This window comes from Panthera tigris, chromosome D3 (assembly GCF_018350195.1).
Source record: "Panthera tigris isolate Pti1 chromosome D3, P.tigris_Pti1_mat1.1, whole genome shotgun sequence".
NCBI classification, from domain to species: Eukaryota; Metazoa; Chordata; class Mammalia; order Carnivora; family Felidae; genus Panthera; species Panthera tigris.
The window spans coordinates 241348-254292 of NC_056671.1; the positions used below are offsets into that span (position 1 = coordinate 241348).

The 12945-nt window shown below is 44.6% G+C and overlaps 1 protein-coding gene across 5 annotated transcripts in view; it reads right to left on the minus strand.

Moving 5' to 3' along the window:
- ZNF84 (zinc finger protein 84) overlaps positions 1-6213 on the minus strand; it is a 29512-nt gene extending 23299 nt beyond the window's left edge. Inside the window, exons 1-2 of one of the 5 annotated variants that reach the window (XM_042961632.1) lie at positions 6086-6213; positions 4420-4533 (exon numbers count right to left, since the gene is read on the minus strand). The gene's annotated coding sequence lies outside the window, so the exon portion shown is untranslated. Of the gene's footprint in view, positions 1-3433; positions 3542-4419; positions 4534-4836; positions 5768-5836; positions 6022-6085 lie in introns of those variants that run through there. The other 4 variants (XM_042961631.1, XM_042961629.1, XM_042961630.1 and 1 more) reach the window with 4 other exon arrangements.
- Between the last annotated feature and the right edge of the window lie 6732 nt (positions 6214-12945).

The window sequence follows — 12945 nt, forward strand, 5'->3', positions numbered from 1 at the left end:
CTTAAAAACTGAGAACAATCTGAGGGTTGATGGGGGGTGGGAGGGAGGGGAGGGTGGGTGATGGGTACTGAGGAGGGCACCTGTTGGGATGAGCACTGAGTGTTGTATGGAAACCAATTTGACAATAAGTTTCATATTAAAAAAAAAAAAGAGTCTACGACAACATCCAGCATGGAGCCCAACACGGGGCTTTAACTCACAACCCTGAGATCCAGACTTGAGCTGAGATCAAGAGTTGGGCACTTCACGTTAAAAAGAAATTTTTAAAAAAGGGGGAGAGGGGGGAAACTGGGTGGCTCGGTCAGTTGAGCATCCAACTTCAGCTCAGGTCATGATCTCGCAGTCCATGAGTTCGAGCCTCACGTTGGACTCTGTGCTGACAGCTCAGAGCCTAGAGCCTGCTTCAGATTCTGTGTCTCCTTCTCTCTCTGCTCCTCCCCCACTCACACTTGGTCTCTCTCTTAAAAATAAATAAACATTAAAAAAAATTTCAGCAAAGTGGCAGCATATAAAAATAATGCACAGAAATTAGTTCCATTCCTATACACCAACAACGAAGCAACAGAAAGGGAAATCAAGGAATGGATCCTATTTACAATTGCACCAAAAACCGTAAAATACCTACAAATAAATCTAACCAAAGCAGTGAAAAATCTACACACTGGAAACTACAGAAAGCTTATGAAAGAAATTGAAGAAGACACAAAAAAATGGAAAAATATTCCGTGCTCCTGGATAGGAAGAATATTGTTTAAATGTCAATACTACTCAAAGCAATCTACATATTCAATGCAATTCCTATCAAAATAACACCAGCATTCTTCACAGAGCTAGAACAAACAATCCTAAAATTTGTATGGAACCAGAAAAGACCCCGAATAGCCAAAGCAACCTTGAAACAAGAAAACCACAGCAGAAGGCATCACAATCCCAGACTTCAAGCTGTATTACAACGCTGTCATCATCAAGACAGTATGGTACTGGCACAAGAGCAGACACTCAGATCAATGGAACAGAATAGAGAACCCAGAAATGGACCCACAAATGTATGGCCAACTAATCTTTGACAAAGCAGGAAAGAATATCCAATGGAATAAAGACAGCATCTTCAGCAAATGGTGTTGGGAAAACTGGACAGCGACATACAGAAGAATGAACCTGGACCACTTTCTTACACCATACCCAAAAATAAACTCAAAATGGATGAAAGACCTAAACATAAGACAGGAAACCATCAAAATCCTCAAGGAGAAATCAGGCAAAAACTTCTTTGACCTTGGCCGCAACAACTTCTTACTCAACACGTCTCCAGAGGCAAGGGAAACAAAAGCAAAAATGAACTATTGGGACCTCATCAAAATAAAAAGCATCTGCACAGCGAAGGAAATAATCAGCAAAACTAAAAGGCAACCAACAGAATGGAAAAGATATTTGCAAACGACATATCAGATAAAGGGTTAGTAACCAAAATCTATAAAGAACTTATCAAACTCAACACCCAAAAAAACAAATAATCCAGTGAAGAGATGGGCAAAAGACATGAATAGACACTTTTCCAAAGAAGACATCCAGATGGCCGACCGACGCATGAAAAAATGCTCCACATCACTCATCATCAGGGAAATACAAATCAAAGCCACAATGAGATACCACCTTACACCTGTCAGAATGGCTAACATTAACAACTCAGGCAAAAACCGATGTTGGCAAGGATGCGGAGAAAGAGGATCTCTTTTGCACTGCTGGTGGGAATGCAAACTGGTGCAGCCACTCTGGAAAACAGTATGGAGGTTCCTCAAGAAATTAAAAATAGAACTACCCTATATGACCCAGCAATTGCAGTACTAGGTTATTTATCCAAGGGATACAGGTGTGCTGTTTCGAAGGGACACATGCACCCCAATGTTTACAGCAGCACTATCAATAATAGCTAAAGTACGGAAAGAGCCCAAATGTCCATCGACGGATGAATGGATAAAGAAGATGCGGTATATATAGACAATGGAGGATTACTCGGCAATCAAAAAGAATGAAATCTTGCCATTTGCAACTATGTGGATGGAACTGGAGAGTATTATGCTAAGCGAAATTAGTCAGAGAAAGACAAATATCATATGACTTCACTCATGTGAGGACTTTAAGACACAGAACAGATTAACATGGGAAGCAAAAATAATGTAAAAATAGGGAGGGGGACAAAACATGAGACTCTTAAATATGGAGAACAAACAGAGGGTTACTAGAGGGGTGGTGGGAGGGGGGATGGGCTAAATGGATAAGGAGCATTAAGGAATCTACTCCTGAAATCACTGTTGCACTATATGCTAACTAATTCAGATACAAATTAAAAAAAAAAAAAAGATGTGTTAAAAAAAAAAGCACCAAAATGACATTAAACCTCTTTTATAAATAATTTTCTACCATTATTTGCATATTTCAAACTTCACAGATTATAATTACTATAAAATTACTATGGCTTAGTGATTTTAATCTATACATCTCGGATGTTATTTGCAAAGTGCTTAAAACGGTACTTGATACACACAGTAGTGTGTGTGTGTGTGGGCGTATACACGCACGTATCTATATAACCAATACATACCATGTATGAATATGTGTGTAAATGTATCCTCTCTGTACCTAGCTATATAGATAGATAAGTAGATAATGATATATGTACATCTTTCTTTTTTCTTAATGACAATCCTTACATAAATAAAAGAGCTTGAATTGAGAGTTCTTTGTTCTAGTCTCCATGGGGATGTATTAATCTTTTCAAGGGTATTTCTTGATCCTATTATTTTCCTAGAAAACGCAAATAAAATGTTCCCTTTCAAGAAAAAATAAACGTTTTTTAAAAATGTTTTAAATTTTTTTTAAAAAGTCAATAAATTTAACCATTAAAAAAATTTAGGGGGCCTGGGTGGCTCAGTCAGTTACGCGTCCGACTTCGGCTCAGGTCTGATCTCATGGTTTGTGAGTTTGAGCCCCGCCTCAGGATCTGTGCTGACAGCTCGGAGCCTGGAGCCTGCTTCAGATTCTGTGTCTTCATCTCTCTTCTCTCTGCCCCTCCCCCCGCTCACGCTGTTTCTCTCTCTCTCAAAAATGAATAAACATTAAAAAAAATTTTTTTTTTAAATAAAAACCCCCGTGTGGCTAAAAAAAAACATCAACACACACACCACAAACCAAGAAAATATACCTACAATAAATGTCACTTGCTTCACATTATGCTTTCACTTCATTTCACACAATAAAATTTCTGGCATTGTGACAAATGAAACTAGGTTTCTTATTGAAATCATTTCTTTAAACACAAATTCACAATTTGATTTTAAAATTTCCTTTACAATTGTTGTCAAAGAAAGTTTACTTGCTTTCAGTGAGAACCTATCAAGAGTGGAAAACTGAAGTCAACATGATGTAGACTTACTATAGAAAACAGAGTTGAGAATTTCAGTTCAACAGGGTGTGACAAGCCATCAGTGTGGAAGTTTTAAAGTATTTCTGATGGGGACGCCTGGGTTGCTCAGTTGGTTAAGCATCCAACTCTTGATCTCAGCTCACGTCTTGTTCTCTGGGTGTGAGTTCAAGCCCTGTGCTGGGCTCCATGCTGGGCATGAAGCCTACTTACATAAATAAACAAATAAATATATAAAAATAAAAAATCAAACATTTCCGATGATATTTAAGTTTATCATTAAGAAAAATGCAGAGTTAGGTGCCTGGCTGGCCTAGTTGGTGGAGCATGTGACTCCTGATCTTGGGTTGTGAGTTTGAGCCCAAGACTGGGTGTAGAGATTACTTAAAAATAAAATCTTTAAAAAAAAAAAAAAAAAGGAGGGGCAAGTGGGTGGCTCAGTTAAGCCTCCAACTTTGGCTCAGGTCATGATCTCAGGGTTCATGGGATTTGAGCCCCATGTCAGGCTCTGTACTGACAGCTCAGTCTGAAGCCTGCCTCAGAATCGGTCTCCCTCTCTCCTTCTCTGCTCCTCCCCTATTTGTGCTCTGTCTCTCTCATTTGAGAGAGAGAGAGAGAGAGCGAGCAGGGGAGGGGCAGAGAGAGAGGGAGACACAGAATCCAAAGCAGGTGCCAGGCTGTGAGATGTCAGCACAAAGCCCCACCTAGGGCTGGGAACCCACGAGCCGTGAGATCATGACCTAAGCTGAAGTTGGACACTCAACCAATTGAGCCACCCAGGAGCCCCTATAAACAAACATTTTTTTTAAAAAAGGTTTAAAAAAAAAAAAAGGGAGATCCAACCTTACTCTAAACAAATGTTTTGAAAGTTGGCCCCTCAGGGAGAAGTTCTCCTCTGAACTTTTATATTTGGCACCACACGTCCTCTCAGCAAATGAAGCCTATGCCCTTCACTGTACAGTTTGGCCCGATTTAACTTCAGCGGTTTTGTCATGTACCTGGGCAGTTTCCCGCATCACACTGCACCTCTCCCTGTGACAGCTCTCAGGTTTATCTTCAGAAGGAAGGCGCAACCTTCATCATCATCCCACAGTTCCACTCAGCGTCAAGTTCTAAAGGAAATTCAGGGGGAAAATGGAGGATAATAAAAAGTGTCGACTAATTACTTTGTGACAGACGTTTTAAACATCATCGTGCCTTTTTTTGATGCATCCCGCACCCACTACAGACAGTGACAAGGCACAGAGAGGTTCAGCAAGTTGCCCAACATGGATGACACGCCTAGGAAGTGGCAAATCTGGGCCGCTGGTCCCCTCAGTGCCCCTCAGACCTGCAGTCACAGCCCCCCGCCCCCCAAAACGCTGGAGGGAGAGCTGGACAAAGGCCCCCAGAGTCTCTGTTCAGATTTCCAGTACCGGTGCCATGCAGTCCACTCGCTGTCCAGAAATAAGGACACCAGGGCAGAGTAGGGAGGAAAACAAAAGAAATTCTCAGAGGCCCGCTGAAAACACTGCGGGCCTGGAACAAAACAGCTCACGTTGAAGAAACGTATCTGTGATAAACTGAAATGGCTGCGAACAGCATACTCCCAATTTGTTTTTTTAAGCAAACATAAATGACGCGTCCCAAAAGTAGACAGCATGCACGGACTAGAAGAAATGTACTAAAATGCTAACAGTCGCTATCTCCTGGCGATGAGATCATGGAAGATTTTCACTTGAGTCTGTGGGTCCGGATGCTCCAGACTGACTGCAGTGAACACATTCTAAATTCGTAACAGAAAAAAAGTATAAACATTATTTTTCAAAATCTTAAGGTCCCTAATCCAAGAGCACAGCCGGCAAGCCGAGCGCTTCCAGTCCACCGCTACACGGATGAAACAAGCAGTAAGTGATTAAAATAAACAGAAGTATGTTTTAATGACGGCAAAAAGCATCAGAGCTGGGGGAAAAACATTTCTTTTCACCCCCTCACTTTCAGCCGATAAACGTGAGGCCCAGAAATCGCGGGTGGACCAAATTCGGCCCTAAGAACTTCGGGCCATTGTTGTCCCGGCCACGGCGGCCACTTATCGTCGGTCAGAAACTGCCTGGGGTTTGGGTTTGGCCCGGAGGGTTGTTCTGTAGCAGCGAAGCCTTTGGAAACAATCCTACTGATCCAGGCGGGGCTGGGCGGATGAAGCCGGGCTACAGGGGCACAGGCAAGAAGTCCCCTCGCCGCCCGACGCCTCAAGGACCAGCTCTGGGCTCAGGCCGGGACCACCCACGCAGCCCCTCGCGTCCGGGGACCCAGGCGGGGAGGCACGGCCCTCACAGCCCCAGCGGAAAGGCCAACCCCCCCGCCCAAGTAAGAGCCCAGAGGCCCGGGGCCGGCGGCGTCCCCGCGGCGGCCCCGGCCCCGCGCCCCTGCACTCACCCGGCGCCCCGCCGCGCTGCCTGCGAACCCCGAGCCCCGCGCCGACGCCCACAGGCCTCCAAGCCTGCGGCCCAAACACGACCGCCGAGTCCTTCCCGCGAGCCCCCCACACGGAACCCCAACGGCCGGCCCGGACCCCGCAAAAACCCGGCACCGACCGCAGGCCTCAGTCTTCGGACGCGCAGGCCCGGGAACCACGTGACCCGCCCCGCGGCCCCCCCCCCCCCACACCACCCCCCCCAGACTCACCGACGCCCCGCCCCCCCCGCCCGCACGCGCCCCCGGCCACGACCCGCTGGCCTCCGTGCCGAGCCAGCGGGCCCACGAAATCCCGACCGGGCTGCGGCGGGGCCCGGGGCCGCGCACGGGTACGCGGGCGCGCGCGCGGAGACGCCCACACTCGCCTCTCGCTTGGCGACGAAGGACAAAGAGAAGGGGCGCAACCCGAAAGCGTCGGTGGCCGTGCGAGTGCGAGTACGCGTGCGCGAGAGAAAGACGCCTTTGTTTTTTCTTTTTTTTTTTTCCGGTCAGCTTCACGCAAGGAAGGGGCCTTTGTACTACATTTCCCAGAAGGCTCCGCGGCACGTAGGCTCCCGGCCCTCTGAGGAGCGCTGGTTGCCTAGAGACGCGAGGGCGACCGCGCGCCCAGGACCGAGTTGCGTGAACACGCTTTTGGGAAAAACGTAAAAGATCACGATTTAGGCGGCGCCTAGGCGGCTCTGTCGGTTGTGCGTCTGACTGAGGCTCAGGTCGTGATCTAACGGTCCGTGAGTTCGAGGCCCGCATCGGGCTCTGTGCTGACAGCTCGGAGCCTAGAGCCTGCTTCGGATTCGGTGTCTCCCTCTTTCTCTGCCCCTCCCCTGCTCATGCTCTGTCTCTCTCTGTCTCAAAAAGAAACAAAAACATTATAAAAAAAAAAAAAAGATTACGATTTGAAACACTGAGAACCCAAGTCTATCAACACGTTAAAAAAGAAGAGACAATTGGTTTAAGAATCCAACTGAGGAAATAAAAAAAATTTTATCCATACGTTTATATTAAGTAGATAGGAATTAACAAAAAAATAAAGCTGATCCATAATTCAAGTGATGTGGGGAAAGCTCTAAATAAGTCACTATCCTTACAGAGAGAAGGAAAGGATGATAAAAAGAGAACAACCACAGACATACAGGAAATTGAATGAGAATCCTCTCTATGCTAAGAAATTTGAAATTAAATGATTCTCCTGGGATGGATGTGTCAAATTCAACTCAAGAAAGGAGAAAAACACGTCATGGATAAAAATGAGGACAATTTCAGAGATTATCTGCCAAAAAGCACCAATCATTGACTTTCTGGGGAATTCTTTCAAACATCCAGTGATTACGGAATTCTTACACATAAAAATTTCCAGAGGAAATAGAAGAAGGAACTGTTTCTATTTATTAGGCAGCATAAAGACACCAAAATCCACATGTATGACTTGAAAAGGAAGCTCAGACAAAACTTGGTTATGACTACCTGTGCAAAAATACTAAGAGGGGATCCTGGGTGGCTCAGTTGGTTGGGCATCTGACTCTTGATTTTGACTCCGGTCACGATCACCCGGTTCGTGGGATCAAGCCCCATGTCTGGCTCTGCACTGACAGTGCGGAGCCTCCTTGGGATTCTCTCTCCCTCTCTAACTTCCCCTCCTGCATACATGCTCTTTCTCTCTAAATATAAATAAACATTTTACAATTACATTCCAGAGTTTTAAAAAATAAATTAGAGGGGCACCTGTGTGGCTCAGTCGGTTGAGCATCCAACTCTTGATTTCGGCTCAGGTCGTGAGCCCAGGGTCATGGCATTGAGCCCTCCCTGGGGCTCCATGTCAGGCTTTGTGCTGAGTCTGGAGCCTGCTTAAGAGTCTTTGTCTCCATCTGCCCCTCCCCCTCCCTCCTCAAAAAAGAATAAAAAAAGAACAAATTAGAAAAAATTGTTAGCTGCTTTAACATACTTTTAAAAATAGACAATAACCATAAAGCTAGTATGCTGTTTAATGTTGGAACATCAGGAGGAGTTAGTGGCGAGATATGAATAGTTAAGATAAAGATTTTAAAAACTGGACTAATATTTGAAATGCAGAACATACAGGTAACGTGTCTGCTGAAGTGTATATATTTCCACACAATTTGGAGTTTTGTTTCATAGACTGTCAATTATCCTTTGCCCATTTTTCTGTCAGGTTATCTTTTTCTACTAGATTCATGGAGTTGAATGTATATTTACAAATCCTCAATATGCAACATGTTTTAATTTTTTTGTTTAATTCATTGTCTTTGAACTTAGATTATGACCATGTTGGTCCCTTGGATTTTAGTTTTGACATCATAAAATGTATCTAGGTTTTCTTTTATGGGTTCCTTATGTGTCTCGTTGAGAAATCTTTCTCTTGAAAGAGAAAAGAAAAAGAAATATTTCTCCATTTTGTTAACGTAAAATATTTCCTTGTATTATCTTCTAACAGTTTCAGCATTTTGGCTTGACACTTAAGTTTTAATCTTTCTGGAGTTGTGTGTATGCGTATAGTGCGAAGCATTGATCTCATTTCATTTTGTTGCCCTATGGGAAGCTAATTTCCTGACTCCAAGGGTATTCGTTTGCTAGCGATAGAGCAGGCAGTTAGCTGGAGGCAAGGGTGGTGAGAAACAGGTGACACATTAGAAGCCGAGGGCACAACATCCTTTGTGGTTTTCAACATCTTGGCCTTGTGGCTTCTAACACCCTGGGAGCTGACAGACCAAGAGCCACAGGTGCAAAACACGTGCTCTCCTCTTCAACTTCTGCCCAGCATGACCCCCCCACCCACCCCGGGTTTATTATAGTTCACGCGTTTGGTGGTTTCAGCCCCCCTCCCACCTCGCCTCCCCCTGGGGAAAGATGGCCATGACAGTTCCAGCAAGAACCTTGTAGGAGCCAGAACTGCCCCTCCCAGGGGAGGGGAACAACCTCAGTCGGAGACTGCCCTACCTGTGACCCGTCGCCAATACAAAACTTCAGTGCAGGTGCCACCCTGGACCTGCCCGCCCACCCTTCCCGAGAGTGGCCTGTCCTCAGCAAGCTGCTTTGTGCTTGATCCCTTCCTTCTGGCCCTCTTTATATGAGCAGGATCCCCACGCAAATGTTTTGAGGGGAATCCAAGAACCAAGACTCCACAGACACAACGCAGACCCTCTCAGCAGTAGCACGGGGACTGCCACAACAAATACCACAGGGTGGGACGAACAACAGAAATCTCGTGTGTCAAGATTCTGGACGTGAAAAGTCCGAGACTAAGGTGTTGGCAGGTTTGGTTTCTTCCAAAGACTCCGTCCTTGGCTTGCAGGTGGCCGTGTCCTCACATGGCTGTCCCTCCGGTGTGTCTGTGTCCTGATCGCCTTTCTTACAAGGACACCAGTCATTTCCAGATTGGGGTCATCTATATGACTGAGTTTTACCTGAATTTCCTCTTTAAAGCCCCTGTTTCCAAATACAGTCACTTCCTGAGGTGCTGGGGGTTGGACTCTAACATAAGAATTTGAAAGGGGGGCACAATTCAGCCCATAACACCAAGTATCAAACAACCCATTCTTTCTTCAATACTTACAAATTAATTTCTTTTATATCCCAAGTTCCTATATGCCCAAGTTACCCTTTCTGGAATATTTTCTGTTCCATCTGCCTATTAGTCTATAACTGTGTGAGTACCACAATGTTTTCATATTCTAGCTTAAAAAAACCTCCTGTATCTGGAAGGGAAACTATTCTACCTGTGCTTGTTCATGATTATCTTGCATAGTTGGAGACCAGTAAACTTTCCTGTAAATGATAGAATCTGTCCCATTTCAAGAAAGAAAATTCTTTTATTGTTCTCATTGGAATTTTATTAAATGTATATTTTGCAAGAATTAATATTTTCATTATACTGACTTGACTCTATCAATATAGTATATCTTTGGGGTGCCTGGGTGGCTCAGTTGGTTAAGCGTCTGACTTTGGCCCAGGTCATGATCTTGCCACTTGTGAGTTCAAGCCCCGGGTAGGTCTCTGTGCTGACAGCACAGAGCCTAGAGCCTGCTTCAGATTCTGTGTTTCCCTCTCTCTCTACCCCTCCCCACTCACAGTCTGTCTGTCTGTCTGTCTGTCTCTCTCTCAAAAATAAATAAAAATTAAAAACAAATTTTTTTAAACATAGTATATCTTTGAAATTTTCAGTTCTTTTTTTAAATTTTTTTTTTTTTTTTGAGATAAAGAGAGCAGAAGCAGGGAGGGGCAGAGAGAGAGGGAGAGAAAGAAACCAAGCAGGCTCCATGCTTTTGTCAGCACAGAGCCTGACTTGGGGCTCAAACTCACACAACTTCAAGATTGTAACCTGAAGCCAAAACCAAGATTTGGAGGCTTAACCAACTGAGCCACCCACACACCCTGATAGTTTTCATTTTAAATTCAACATTGTATCAGATGTATTCCTAAGAAGCTTCTCAATCCTAATGATATCATGAAGTTTTTTTCCCCTAGTGTATTTTCTTACTTGCTATTAAATACGGTATGGACTGAATATTTGTGTTCTTTCAAAATTCCTTTGTTGAAATCACAACCCAGCGTGGCTATATTTGGAGATGGGCATCTAAGGAAATTAAGGTTAAATGAGGCTGTCTTCACCTTGCACACCCAAAATACAATAGCAGAGCACACACAGAAAAACTGCTACAGATACTCATATTCGAAACCGGGGACAAGAGTCCCCACCCCGCAGTCATTGGTCTACAGAAATGCCTAAATCCTACTAAATACATGTTACCAGCTCGCCCTTTAGGGTTTGGTCCTGTTCTCTGGGAGTTCTTCCTAGCTCTTGGCTGTGCCCTCTGGACCTTGATTCTGCCATCTGAGTCATCCTTCCTTATTAATAAAAACTGATCCATGTTTGCAAAAAGAAATCCTTCTCAGTCTCTTCCTGACCCCAAAAGTTGGCAGTCCTAAGAGCTTCTTTTATTTTGCATAGGGTTTGTCCTTTTTAGTCAAAGTTGATATTGCTGTTTAAAACTTTGTGGTATGGGGGCACTCGGGTGGCTCAGTCATTTAAGCGTCCAACTTCAGCTCAGGTTACAATCTCATGGTTCATGGGTTCAAGCCCCACGTCGAGCTCTGTGCTTACAGCTCAGAGCCTGGATCCTGCTTTGGATTCTGTGTCGCCGTCTCTCTCTCTGCCCCTCCCCTGCTCATGCTCTGTTTCTCTCTCAAAAATAAACATACATTCAAAAATTAAAACTTATTGTGTGCATGTATGTATTTATATCACTTTTCAGATTACAATTTGATTTTTCTCCCATTTTCTGTTTTGCGTGAACACTACAATTAGCCATACCATATTTTATCCTGTATTTTTCCACTAACTTTGCAATTTTACCTTTTTTTTTTTTTTTTTGGTTTGTTTTTAACTAGACATTCATGAATCTCATGACAACTCTTTGGTTAGCATGTCTCCAACTCAAGTAATGGAAAATACTCTTGGGAATTGAAGTTGTAATAAAATTTTCTTCAAAATGATTTTCTACCAGATTTGCAAGCAGGTTCTTAGAACTCACCAGCTGATGCTATGGCTTATCTCATTGAAGGCTTGACTTCTTTTCTTAAAAAGAGGAGCTCCCAAATTTCTGTGTTTTATTTATTTGAGAGAGAGAGAGGCAGAGAGAGAATCCCAAGCAGTCTCCACGATCAGCTCAGAGCCAGACATGGGGCTCAATCCCATGAACCCATGACATCATGACCTGAGCTGAAATCAAGAGTCAGATGCTTAACCAACTGAGCCACCCAGGCACCGCCCGCTCCCCCCACCCCCATTTCTGTTTTAGGAGTATTTTGGTAGAGAAGGAGTTTGGTAATTATAAATATGCATTGTTGCAGGGGATACATAGGAAGTGGGAGCGGGGACATTGTGGGCTTTTTATGTATCAACTAGGCAAAAGCCACATCCCCAGGTATTCTATTTGAGGACATTAGGTATGTCAGGGCAAAGGCAATATTGAGAAGGTCTGACTTTACCTAAAAAGTCTCCTTGGGGCAGCTGGGGGCTTAGTCAGTTAAGCATCCGACTTCGGCTCAGATCATGATCTCACGGCTCATGGGTTCGAGCCCCCTCATTGAGCTTTGTGCTGACAGCTCAGATCCTGGAGCCTGCTTCGGATTCTGTGTCTCCCTCTCTCTCTGCCCTTCCCCTGCTCGTGCTCTGTCTCTTTCTCTCTCAAAAATAAAATTTAAAAAGCCTCCTTTCCCCATGTTCCCATAACACTCTCCCCATGTTCCTTCAAGTGCTCAGCAACAACCTATGACTTTGGACTCTGTTAATACTCTCCCCAAGGGCCCTTCAGGGTTTCACTACTATTTTCCTCTAGAGTCTTCCAGATTCTGCTGACCACCCAGTGCCAAGGCCAGTAGCACCCCACTTGTAGACCAAATTTCTATTCTAATCACAACTGCTACCTAAAATATCACCCTCAAAACCCTAGCACACATAACAACAAAGATGTTATTCTCTCTCATGGTTTTGTTGGTCAGGAATTCCAGAAAGGTTTGGCCAGGCAGTTTCTGGCTCAGGATGTCGCATGCAAAGCTGTTTGGTGGCTGGAGCTGGGAAGATGGCATTGAAGAATACGGCATCTTTCTCTTCATGTGGCCTCAGAACCCGTCTACGTTGTTTCTCTTTATGGACTCTCAGGGGTACCCCTAGCATCACAGCCTGAAGGACTGCTCACGTGGCAGCCCAGAGCTTCAAGAACAAGTACTCCACGCAGGACAGCAGAAGCTGCATTGCCTTTCCGGTGTGTGTGTGTGTGTGTGTGTGTGTGTGTGTAGGGGGCACGCAGCGGCCCTCCACCACATTCTGGTGGCTACGGCGACCACCAGCAAACAGAACTCTCGGTGGGAGGGGTGGCTCAGCCACACTGTGGAAGAGGAGGTGAGAAGGGGCTGGCTCTTGGCTACAGTCATCTTTGGAAAGCAAAATCTACCACATATGTAAAAAATGGCCAATTATCAGTAATTTCACATAATTCGGCCTAAACGGACACATACAGATGTGTACATGGGAAAGCTTGGATTCCATTTCATTC